Source organism: Meriones unguiculatus, chromosome 4 (assembly GCF_030254825.1).
Source record: "Meriones unguiculatus strain TT.TT164.6M chromosome 4, Bangor_MerUng_6.1, whole genome shotgun sequence".
In the NCBI taxonomy this organism is placed as follows: domain Eukaryota; kingdom Metazoa; phylum Chordata; class Mammalia; order Rodentia; family Muridae; genus Meriones; species Meriones unguiculatus.
The window spans coordinates 53,510,594-53,521,139 of NC_083352.1; the positions used below are offsets into that span (position 1 = coordinate 53,510,594).

Below are 10,546 nucleotides of genomic sequence, written 5' to 3' on the forward strand. Positions count from 1 at the left end.
CACAAGGTAGAGGTTTTAGTATAATTTGAAATTCCTCAAGATGATAGCTGTTGTAAGACAAGTTTAGTTTAGTTAAAGCCTGATTATAGCTATCTTCCCAAGGCAAGCGCATTTTCAGTGAATTCATATAACACTGAGGACGTAGGAGAAACAAAATGTTCTTTGATTCCTAGAAGATTTGTTAACTGTCATTTGGTTGTAGGCCAAGGCAACCTGAATGCTTACTAGTACTCTCAGCCATCAGGTCATGTTCTAACTAGTGAAATATTTTCCTTAAAAACTGAACTTTAGCAATTTCCCCATAAATGTCACAGATTTCAATGGAAAAAATTCAGTAGTACTGTAGGCTTCACACCAAATCTACTTTATTTATATTCTTAAGCACCTTTACCTCCCTTCCAACCTACCCCTACCCCTGAAACCTTAGGTAGGAGATTAGTAGGGAAAAGGCTGTAGTTCTTTTTTTTTTTTCTACTTCCTTATGCTCAGGGTCAATGGGTCATTAGGGGATTAGACTCACTCATCAGGATACCAGCAGTCAAGTCCAGAGGACAATATGAAGCAGTGAAAGCCAAAAGACTCAGCTGGATTGCCCAGAGAAGCTCTCTGGAACATTTCGTTTTGCAAAGCCAAGTGTCAAAGCACAAAGGTCAGGGCAGTGATGTCGGTCAAAAAAGTGACTCTCCTGTGTGTGGGCCTCCACCCATGGATGTTCTCAGCTGGCCAGTTACATCCTCACACATGAGGGACCACAAAAAACCATCATGCGCCCTCTCACAAGCAAACCTGGGCAAAATATCACATGCCCAGCTTGCAGCAAAATATCACATGACAAAATTCAGTCTTCAAAGAAGCCAGAAATTTCTACTTCAAAGAACCACTAAGTGTTGAGTCTATAACAGAGCACTCATAAGTACAAAGAAATGATGCTAGATTATTGGTTGAATGAGAGTAAAATTTCAAAGAAACTGCAGGATTGTTAAGGCCTGGAAACAGCAAGCCAGACTTCCAGTGAGGTCTGGAGGTGCTATAGTGCAGGAGTTGGATTTTCCAAGTGCAAGCAAACCATGACTCTTTCTCAGCAGGAAAGTTAAAGAAGACTGAGCAAAAGCCTACAACATTACACCGTCTGGTGTCTTAATTTTATGGGGTTTTCCTTTCTTGCTTGCTGTTTCTGCTCATTATTAGTTGCTGTTGTATGTCAACATATCTGTCCCAGGTAAGTCTTTACTTCTTTTTTGTTTGTTCCAAGATTGTAGTTTAATCACATCATTTCTCCCTTTCCTTTCTTCCCTCTAAACCCTCCTGTATATCTCTCCCTTATCGCCTTCAAATTCAGTCTCTTTTTTCATCATTGTTATGATGCATATATTTATTTGTATATACATACATGTTCCAAACACAGCCTTGTGGAGTTTATATATTGTTACCTGCATTATGTTTTCAGGGCTGACCTTTTGGAACTGGAAAACAATTGGTGCGCTCTCTCCTGGGCACTCCAATCTTTATTCAGCTGCCTGTAGTTCTTTGTGTAGGGTTGAGGCCTTGTGGAATTTTCTTTTTGTCTAGTTTGGCATGTCCATTGTTGTCCTTCTTGTTCAGCTCAGATTTGGACAGTCATATTGGTAAGACTTCACGGGTGTGCCTTCTGATGTTACTAGGAGACACAATCTCTCAGCAAAATCCATGATTCTCTGGCTCTTACAATCTTTTCTCCTCCTCTTCTGCAATGTCCCCTGAGCCCTGAGATATAGGAGTATTTTGCATATGCATCCACTGCTGAGATATAGGAGTCCCCTGAGATATAGGAGTATTTTGCAAATGTATCCACTGCTGTGGAGATGGACTCCACAGCTCTGCGTATTGACTGGTTTTGGTTTTCTGTAGTGATCATCTGTTGCAAAAAGAAGTTTCTTTTATGAAGGGTAAACATTACACTTACCTGTGGGTTTAAGGATTTATAGATTATTGTTAGGAATTACACTGGTTTAGTAAATTAGAGATTGTAGATTCTCCTCCAGTGACTATGACTTCATTAACACTGATTTTCTATCGAGTTTTCCAGTACTAGGCATGATATTCCTCCTGGTGAATGGACTGAAGAGATGCCTTGGCCAATAAAGGTGAGGCTCACAACCAAAAACATAAGCCTTTACTTATTTTCACTGATTTTTAACGTTTTTATTTAAAACATTTTTTAAATTTAAAGGTATTTTGGTCATATCCTTTCCCTCCTCCAAGTCCTTCCAGATCCTCCTCAATTTTAAGTTCTTTCTCAAAAAAAACAAACAAAAACCCAATAAAACAACAAAACTCACAAAAAAACAAGAAAAACTATAAAACAACACATCAAAAAACCCACACCAAACTATCACTAAATAAAAACACATTAAAAAATCTGTAGAGTCCGTGACATGTTGGACTACTGGATATTGAAGCCTTCCCTGGAGTTGTTGATAATACCCAGTGTCACTCCATCGCAGAAAATTGATTTTCCCTTTTGTGGCAGGTTCATTTGTTAACCTCTATCCTAGTGGCTAGGGAATTTCTAGAGACATTCCATTCAGGGTTACATGTTCCAAGGTCTCTCGCTCTCTGTGTAATGTCTGGCTGCGGGGTTTCTTATGTGTTCTCGTCTGCTGCAGGAGGAAGCGTCTGTGGTGGTAGTTGAGTAAGACACGGATTGATGAGCAGAGAAGATATCGCCAGGAGCCATTTTACTACATTTTTTTCTTTTTCAGACCAATATTATCTGGTTTTTCCTCTACATCCCTGTACTATCTAGTGTCAGGTTCATGCTCACCCAAGCAATGTCAGGTATGGGCTTCATTTCATGGAGTGGGCCTCAAGTCAAATTAACTATTGGTTGGTTACTCCGCAAGCTTTGTGCCACCATTGTCCTAGCCTATCTTTCTGGCAGTACCATTGTAGATCAAAGAGTCTGGGTGTTTATGTTTCATTTTTGGTAGCATACAGAGTACCTTCTCATTGCCATAGATTCTGGAACATAGGGGTAAAGGTTCAATGTAGGCACCAGCTTGATGTCTCTATGTTCAGTTAGCTGCAAAAGTGGTGTTTTCAGCAATGGGACCTTGCTTTCATTTTGTTGAGAGCAGCCTATAGTCTTGGCAACAGCCTGGGTTGTTTTGGGATTCACATAGGTCCTCTTTGTCCCTCAATTACATGTAACCCAATCCCAGTACTGGAAGCTTCATTTGGTGACAAGAGATATGCAGCTGGTGTCTGTCTCTCCCATTATTTGAGAGTTTAATTTAAATCCCCTTCATAAGTGAATAAATTTTAGAAAGCTTCTACTGTATCAGGTTTCCAACCGCTAAAATGGCCTTTAATATTATCTATCTCTCTTTATATTCCCTCCCTTATCCACTCTTCTCTCCCCTTTCCATTTGATCCTTCTGTTCCAGTCCCATCTCCATCCATCCAGAATTATCTGTTTTATTTCCCTTTTCTAACAAGTTCTATTTGTTCCCTCTACTCCATTCCTGCTCTCTGTAGTTCTATGGATTGTATCTTCACTATCAATGACTTAATAGCTAATATAAGCAAATACATGGCATATTTGTCTTTCTGAACCTGGGGTACCTCACTCAGGATGGCCCTTTTCTAGTGTCATCCATTTGCCTACAAATTGCATGTTGTCACTTTTTGATAGCTGAGTAACACTACTGTGTAACTATACAAATTTTCTTTATCCATTCTTCTGTTGAAGGGTATCTACATTATTTCCAACTCCTGGCTATTATGAATAGAGTAGCAGCGAACATGGTTGAGCAAGTGTCTTTGAGGTAGGACGCAGCATCCTTTGGAAATATGGCCAAGTGTGGTATAGCTGGATCTTGAGGTAGAGTGACTCCCATCTTCCTAAAGAACCACCACACAGATTTTCATGGTGGCTCTATGCGTCTGCACTCCCAGAAGCAATGTCTGAGTGTTCTTCTCATTCCACATCCCTGTCACCATGAGCTATCACTTGTTTTGTTGATCTTAGCCATTCTGACAGATGGAAAATGAATTCTCAAAGTACGTTTGATTTGCATTCCACTGACACTTTAGGATGTATTTGCATTCTTCTACATTTAGATATCCAGTTTAACCAACAACAGTTGTTATAGATGCTGTCTTTTGTCCAGTATGTATTTATGACCTCCTTATCAAATGTCAAGAGGCCATAGGTGTGTGGATTTATGTCTGGGTCTTCAATTCTATTTTATTGATCAACATATCTATGCCAACACCTTGCTTTTTTATTACTATAGCTTTACAGTACAATGTGAAATCAGAGATTGTGATGTCTCCAGAAATTCTTTGATAATTCAGTATTGTTTTAGATATCCTAAATTCTTTGTGTTCCATATGAAGCTGAGAATTGTCCTTTCAAGGTCTGCGAAGAACTTTGTTGTAATTTTGATGGAAATTGCATTGAATCTATAGATTACTTTCAACAGTATTACCATACTTACTGTGTTAATCATACAGATTAATGAGAATGAGAGATCTTTCTATTATTCTGATGTCTTCTTCAAGTTCTACCTACAATAACTTGTGTTTGGGACATAGTTGTTAAGAATTGCAGTATCTTCTTGTTGGATTTTTTTCTTTGATGAATATAAAGTATCTTTTCTGACTAGTTTTAGTTTCGAATCTATTTTTTCTTTTAGAAAAAAATACCAGCTTCTTTAAGGCCCATTTGCTTGGAACATCTTTTTTCAACCCTTTACCCTGAGGTGTTGTTTATTCTTGATCTTGATACATGTTTCTTAGGTGTAGCATAAGAATGGATCCTGTTTTTGCATCCATTCTGTTAATCTGTGTCTTTATATTGAGGAATTGAGATGGTTGATGTTGGAATCAATAACCGATGATTGTTGATTTCTGTTACTTTTGGTAGTGATGGTAGTGGTGTGTGTGTGTGTGTGTGTGTGTTTCCCTTTTTCTGACTTTACTGGTCTAATACTATTTTCTTTGACTGAGGTATCCATTTCTTCTATTATGTCTTTGATGCCTGAAATTCTGTCTTCCACCTCTTGTAACCTGTTGTTGAAGCTTTCTCTCTGTGGTTCATATTCAAGTTCCTAAATTTTCCATTTCCAGATTTCCCTCAGTTTGAGTTTTCTTTATTGATTCTATTTCTACTTTCAGGTCTGGAACTGTTTTATTCATTTCCTTCCACTGTTTGATTGTGTTTTCATTGATTTCTTTAATGGATTTATTTCTTCCTTCTTTAAGACCTCTCTATTATTAAGGCTGTTCTAAGGTCTTTTTCTTGTGCTTTAGCTATGTTGGAATATTCAGTCAGGGCTTGCTGTGGCACTAGTGGAGACATGTTTTCCTGGCTGATATTCATTGTGTGTTGCCCAGGCATCGAGGCATCTGAGATTGGAAAGATTAGAATTCTGGGTGCTGATATCTGGTCTTGTCTCTGTTGGGTGGGTGCTATGTTCCTTTGTTTGTGTTTCCTCCCTGTTTCTGTTTTGTTTTGTGTTGTGTTTATTCAGTGTTTTATTCAAGCACCGACTAATAAGTATATAAAGTTATCTTGCCTCCTACATGGTGGCAAAAAGAAGGAAACCTTCTTAGAGTTGCACTTTCCCTTCCTGGGCGACCATGAACACTTGCCATTTGTGACTTAACAGTTGTGGAATCTTCCCCACGAATTACTGAGAGGAATGGCAGCAAACATTGTCACTGCTGTAAAGGGCTGATGCTTCATGGAGTGCTTGCTTAGGAGAGTGTGGTGGCTGTGTGTTGCCTGGTAGGAAGAATCTTCTGTGGTCCTAACATGTGTGACTGCTGGGGGTTTCAGGTAAAATATGTTTGTGTATATTGGGTCCTGAGACTTAGGAATAGGAGTGGGCTAGTAGAGTGGCTTCTCAAGAGGGAGGAAAGGAGATCTGATTCCTTTCAGGATCTGCTTAGTTAATCTTCTGGAATGGAGGCAGATAGTGAGGAGAGGCCACAGCAGGTCAGCTGTAGAGAGGAGAGTGGGGGTGGGGTGGGGGTTAGACTTGGAGAAATCTAGGGAGAGGTGAAGGTCTGCAGTTAGCCTACCTCCTTCCCTGGCCAGAGCCAGAGCCTTCACCTAAGAAGAATAATATTACATTAATATTAATAACAATAACATTAAATTATATTTCTATATTGTTAAGTTTTCATAACTGAATTCCATCTTATGATATAGATCCCAGCATTCAAATAAAGCTAGTTTTTGAAATAGATGTTACAAGACTGCAGGGGTGTTTCAGTAGATTCTAAAGTACTTGCCACTCATGTGTAAGTACTCAGTTTAGAGTCTCAGAATGGCAGCCTGCTTGTAATCCCAGAGCTTGGAGGATGAGACACTGAGTCCCCAGGGAAGCTGGCTAGCTAGACTAGAGGAAGAGGAACTCCCTGGATTTGACAAGAGACTTTGCCTTGATATTTAAAGTGGAGAGTGATTTGGGAAGACATTTGACATCAACCTTGGGCTTTTACATAGAGCTACATGCACACATGTGCCTAGATACACGCAAGCCTGCATATATACACTTGCACCGGACACACATACAAATGGAAAAAAATAATAAATTTAATTATATTCAGTAGACATTGAAGTGCTTTGTCACAGCCTGATGTCTCCTTCTGGCTTCCGAATCCTCCGGTGACTGTTCACCCTTCTGTTGAATGCCTCTGTGACTAACCTGCAACCTGAACACCTTCTGTAACCTACAGATCTACTTCATCACTGCTACTACATCAGCTACTTCAGGGTCTACATGGGAAGCTGAGCATTAGAGAGGAATCTTAGCCATTTCAGTTTTTGTGAACTTTCAATTTGGTCTTTTGTTTTGTTTTGGTTTGCTGTTTGTTTGTTTGTTTGTTTGTTTCAGTCATGGACCTACTTTCAACTTTCTTAAAAAACAAAGACTTTGTTCTGACGAGGGCCATCATTCAGCTTTCGGATACAGTGTAGGAGCTGCTCTGCAGAAGAGCTGACCATGGGTTTTCAGAGACAAAGCAGGACATCTTGGCTTACCCCCAATGTAGTTCTGGTTTTGCTCTTTGAGTGTATCTCGCTGTGCACACGCATACACATGTGCATAAGTGTTCAAGTAATTGCACTCCTTTACTTCCAGTATCTTCTTCCTGGATGCTGGAGTGCAGAGACAGAAGCAATGACAGAGGGCAGTCACGGTGCTGGATTAGGAGGTAGGCCGCTTTCCCGAGCTTGGGCTGCAGCTGCTCTGGTTGCTGTCTAACCATTAATCCTTCCGGTTATGTACTGAGAGAACAAGGACGCAACATGAATTAACCGAATCAAGCTCACTCTGTGTGTGGGTGCCTGAGGAGCAGGCATCCGCGCTTTTGCGTCCCCTTTCTCCTGGAAAGCTTTTGTCCAACCTTTCTGCACGATTTGATTCTTTCAGAAGCACTGTAGCTCCATTTGTGCGATCAGTTTTGAATCCTGTGTTCGGACAAGAAGATATTAGAATGTGGAGCTCCAGGAACTGGCTTCACAATCTTATCGATTGTTCTAACTCTTGAACGAATGCCAAGACTCATCCGTTTGGCTCCGGAGCTGCGGTGAAGAGAGTATGATGGCACGGGCACACACCGTGATAATCTGCTTAATTGTACCCTTCACACTGAGAAAGGTCACCCAAGGCTTCAAGTTCCCGTGACTAGTGGGGTCACTTAAACAGAATTTCAGAACGATCTGTTTGAACTTTTATAAGCCTCACACTTTTATTCTTCCCATATAAGGAAGAGACCCAGAAACAATCATATTTTAGGACAAGCCGGGGTTTTGATCTTACCAGTGTCCACCTGTGGAGAGCATAACAGAGCTGAGCTAGCTCTATCAAAAAGCCCGAGACTGTTTTCCGAATCTAAAGAGAAATTTAAATATATATTTATTTATTAGCTTAGATAGGACAACTCGCACTAGCAAGGTACTGAAGTAGCTTAGTGAAAAGCTTTGTTTGCTGAAAATGGTCCCAAGACCAACAGGGTGAAATAATGGGAACTTTCAAGATCAAATCCCTCAGGACAGAAATGGCCTTTCTTGTCTGAGGGACGTCTTGGCTTATTAAAGCGGCACTTACAGAAGGCAGCCCTGCCAAGATAGACACTGGAACAGTCTGAAGCTCCCTGTTGATCTTTTTTTTTTAATTTTTTTTTATTATTACAGTTTATTCACTTTGTATTCCAGCTGCAGCCCCTTCCCTCCACCCTTCCCAATCCCATCAATCCCCCCTTCTCCTCCCCTGCCCTCCCCAGTCCACTGATAGGGGCGGTCCTCCTCTCTGACCCTAGCCCGTCAGGTTTCAGTGGCTGGCTCTCTGATCACCTTCCCCTGGGGCAGTCAGCTGTACCAGGCCACAGAGGAAGACAACGCACCCTGTTGACCTTTTAACATTTGTGCCTCCGTGTTCATTGAATAGGATCTGATAATTAGTGTCTCACAGGCTCCCTCTAGTGGCCACACGGTTGCTCCGCAGAAAGAGAGCAAGTGAGCTAGCGAGCGCGCCCTGTTTGCCATGAAGACAGTTGCTCCGGGGTAATGAAGAACTCAAGTCTTGTTTGAAGACTTCTTAGTAGTGATTTAAGGGAAGGTGAGATGATCTCTTTGCTCTTGGTCCTCTGGCTTCCAATTGGCGGTCTAAATGTGTATTAACCTCTGGGTTTTCTCTTGCTAGAATCTTCTTAAAATTCTCAGCGGAGGCTGACAAATCCTGTCTGCAGAACACGCCCAGCTTCCGTTTTCTAACCAGGCTAATAAAATCAGTCTGTTTTCAAATACAACAGGAAATGTTCTTCAGCTCCTATAGGAAATACCCCTTATATGCAAAATGCAGACTGGTTTTACAAAACTTGTTCCCAGGGCTGGAGAGATGGCTGAGTGGTTAATAAAACACTATTTGCTCTACCAGACGGCCAGGTTGGCTTTCCACGCAAATGGTGGCTCACAGCCATTCATAACGCCAGCCCCAGAGGATCCAGCACCCTTTTCCTACCAAAGCACAGACAGACATACAGATAAAGCACTCATATACATAAAATAAATGCGTAGTTTTTTTAAACAACAAAAAACTATTATTTTTCTCAAGCTCTGTAATCTGGCAACTCCTACACACTGAACAGCCACGTGACCTGTAAATGGTCAGCTTGCTTTCCTTGAATTTGTTTCTTAATCAATAAAATTGTCCTACAGGCTTAAATTTTTTTTTCTATAATCTGAAAGTAGTTAGTCTCAGAGTTTTGTTACTTTTGCTGGTTTGTTTCATATGTCAAATTATATAATTAGCAAATAGTTTCTAATGTATATTTTTGTGGAAACACCTTGAGCACTGAATCTAGACTTCCCAACAATTCTGTTAGCTGGTTTAAAGAGGGGACTTGACAGTAGGATGAGGATGTTTTAGATCTTCCTAGACTTCTCCCTTCCATTGTTACCATCCAGATCCCAATATCCTGTCAGTTAAAACACATCTCACAGTCCTCCTCTGCAAGCCCCTATGATGAGTCAAATGAAAAGAGTAGGGGTCCCTTTGGCCATGAGGGTCAACTGAATTTTAGGTAAGCTAATTTAACCCTTTAGTATGACCAGTTACAAATCTTACCAATTACAATTACAAATTGGTCTCTCCATACCAATTATAAATCCATCGAATCACTTTTGTGGGACGTCTTTGAAATCTCTTTTCTAGTTCATTCCTCAAGTCAATAATTTTAGGTAAGTTTAACACTTTCCCAAGTCAGACATTTAATCCTAATCCCCAGTAAAGATAACCATTCAGCTGACAATACAGACATTCTAATGCATTAGTTCTTACACAAAAAATTAGCTGGAGACCAGGAGAGTGCCATCCCAGACTCTTTGGGTTGGAACAAGCCGGAAATGTACCTATTTGAAGCTGATTGGGCTTGGTCAGTCACTGGATTCCATCTAACCCTGAACTCAGTCCAGTTTAAGGACTTCTCCTATGAACTTAAGAATTCAAAATACTAACTTCTGTAATTCAGATTCTATAGAACTTTTAGTCCCTGCAAAGATTGATGGGCACAGTGAGCCTTGGCAGGGTCCTTGGAGTACCATGTGCTCCTGGGTACCAGTGAAGATCTACTTTGTATATCAATCTAATTAAAGACAAATTAAACTTAATAGCATTTGAGTTGAGGCTGGGCACAGATTAGAAGAGCACTGCTCTCTACCACGGCCAAGGGATACGGAGAACCTCAAAGCAGAAGTGTCATCCAGAAGCAGCTGGGTTCCTCAGTCTGCTCCTGTCCTACTTAAATGAGTTTGAGCAGTTTCACAGCCTGTGACTGGCCAAAAGCTTAGCTGTTCTGAGTGGCCAAGGTTCAAGTTTGCTTGTGAGAACATACTCTTTGTAAATGGGTAGGCGGCGTCATGTGGGTGCACGTGTGTGCACTTGGATGCATTTGCACAGGTGTGTGTGTGTGTAGAGGACAGAGTTCAACCTCAGATGCTACCCCTGAGGAGCCATCCACTTCGTTCTAGAGTCTGTGTTTTTCTTTGGCTTAG

General features: G+C 40.9%; 1 long non-coding RNA gene across 2 annotated transcripts; it reads left to right on the forward strand.

The window, feature by feature from the left end:
- Positions 1-9,218, forward strand: LOC132653636 (uncharacterized). 2 transcript variants are annotated; one of them, XR_009591395.1, is made up of 4 exons: positions 1-2,123; positions 7,134-7,206; positions 7,425-8,612; positions 8,697-9,218. It is a non-coding gene; the product is annotated as an uncharacterized LOC132653636 (long non-coding RNA). The 2 variants fall into 2 exon arrangements; XR_009591394.1 differs by having other exon boundaries at positions 7,425-9,218.
- Positions 9,219-10,546: the final 1,328 nt, after the last annotated feature.